The sequence below is a fragment of the Protobothrops mucrosquamatus genome, unplaced genomic scaffold (genome assembly GCF_001527695.2).
Source record: "Protobothrops mucrosquamatus isolate PMUCROS unplaced genomic scaffold, P.Mucros_1.0 scaffold950, whole genome shotgun sequence".
NCBI classification, from domain to species: Eukaryota; Metazoa; Chordata; class Lepidosauria; order Squamata; family Viperidae; genus Protobothrops; species Protobothrops mucrosquamatus.
This window is the reverse complement of record NW_015387196.1, coordinates 210,825-213,192: the sequence shown is the minus strand read 5'-3', so window position 1 is coordinate 213,192 and position 2,368 is coordinate 210,825.

The following is a 2,368-nucleotide window of genomic DNA, read 5'->3' as shown; positions in this document are numbered from 1 at the left end:
CACCCCTATTTTGGGGTCATGGTTGACATCTTCCAATTAACTTGGAAGATGTGATTTACTTCCGGTTTCTTTTTCCCGGGCTTTCCATATTCTCCTCCCCTTTCACTGTTGCCTGATTTAATGATAAAAATGCCAGACAGTTCTGCATATTGTCAAAACAAGAATATACAGTATTTGCAGCGTTGACAGTATTTATATGTGTTGATTTATATTGTGTGGATATATACAGTATCTGTGGTCGACTGGAAGGTTTGAGACCCAAGCATCATGTGACAAATTCAGCTCCCATTACTTGCCCCAGCTCCTGCCAACTTAGCAGTTCAAAAGCATACAAATGCAAGTAGATAAATAGGTACCACTTCAGTGGGAAGGGTAAAAGTGTTGTGTGCACCATGGCGTATAAGGCCATAAAGGACAAGGTTTAATGAACATCCCCCCCTTCTAATTGCATGTATAGCCATTCAGGGTTATATGTTGTCTTACTGCTATTAATAAAAACTGTGAATGTTTGGCTTCATAAATATTTAATCTTTTAATGGTATCAACTTACTTTAAATGAGGGAATTGCTTTAACCTTAATATTGTCTCCAACATGAAATCAAATAACTTTCTATCACATGAGAAAGTACACACATGATGTGATACTATCTATGGAATATTTTAAGCTGCATTTCTTGCATTTTTGCTGATGACAAAAATAGGTTTTCCACCCCCATAGTGAACAAGACATAATTTCCTCAATTTTATTCTCTAAGTCCATTTCCTGTACTACCTGTAACCCTTTATTGTCCACATCAAAGTCTATATAACACTTTTTGGTAGTATTAAATAACAAAGTACTGTTTGCTTAAAAAGTACTTTGCATTGAAAAACTTGGACTTTGGATTAAAAATTTTCAATGTTAAAATCTAAATAATAAATAATAACAATAGCAACAACAAAATAATAATAGGAAAGTACAGTGATAAAAATATTAGGGAATGTCACCGCTGAATATACGTTCTCCTAACATGCTTATATGTGAACTCCTTTAGATATGGTCCTTTTAGAAACAAAAGAAAAGAAACACAGATTAGACTGTACATGGTTCATTAAAAGTCCATATATTCTTATAAATTTTCAATTCAATTCAATTTTCAATTTCAATTCAATGGGAAACTTTTTATGTTCATTCAATTTCAGTATAAATATGTATAGCTTTAATGAAATCCAACACATTCACATTCATGTGAATGCTCTCTCTGTCTCTCTGTCTCTCTCTCCCTCCCTCCCTCCCTCCCCCCCATCTCTCTCTCTGCAAATATTTATCTTTGTAAACCAAATCTGTTATAGTAGTCATCACTGATGCGGTTGGAATCACAGGTGTATGAAAGAATATAATTTCAGATAAGACTGTATGTGAAGAGAACAGTTGTTTAGAAAGAATAAGATCACTTCACATTTTAAAAAGAATGCATTAAGGTATTAATAATACCTTAAACATGATCAACTGTTCAAAGAAAAAAATTGGGCACCTCTACGAATAATTTCTAAAAAGCCACAAGATGGCAATAGCATCACATGCCACTTAGAAATTTCAACATTTCATAGTTATTGTCTTTCTGTTTTATTTTCTATTTTTCCTGCACTATATATTTTCAGAGTAATTCCATAGCAGGCACTTTTTAAAGTTAATATTGTCCACAGAAGTAAATACAATAATGACATTCTGTAATATATAGATGAGGTAGACTTCTTTCAAAACGCGCATCCTATTTAGATTTTTCATGTGCTATATAGTTTTTTAATAGCTATATCATTTTAGTAGTATCTTACAGTATAAACTTTGAACTGGGAAGAATGCAGACTCACATTTTCAATAGAGGAGGTTAAAAACAATCACAATAGTTATACTACTATGATTATTACATGCACATTCCACTTCATTAAAATTATGCTGTATCTTCAGTGAAATTCAAGTGTGTTAGAAGCTTAAGGAGGTGAAATAATGGTATATATGAAAATAGGTTTATGAAATCTACTGCAACTCAATCCTAAAGATTTGTGCTCGTTTAAATATCTGCCACACTGGCTTGATGTTATGTTTTGTGACATCTTGCATTGCTCAATTGATTTACAGAAATGCATATGTTTTGTTTTGAACATACTTTGTGCAGTACACAGTGATAGCTGCACACTAAAATTCTCTTGAAATCCTTTTAAAATTAATTTGCTTACCACAGGTTTCTTTGGTTTGTGTTTTGTTTTGGTTTTGTGGGCAAAGATTCCTCACTGACAGCCTTTGAAACATCCTTCAGGAAAATTCAGCAAAGCATAATACATTTTATATAATTAGTTAAATGTCAGATCTAGGCAGTATCAAGAGGGC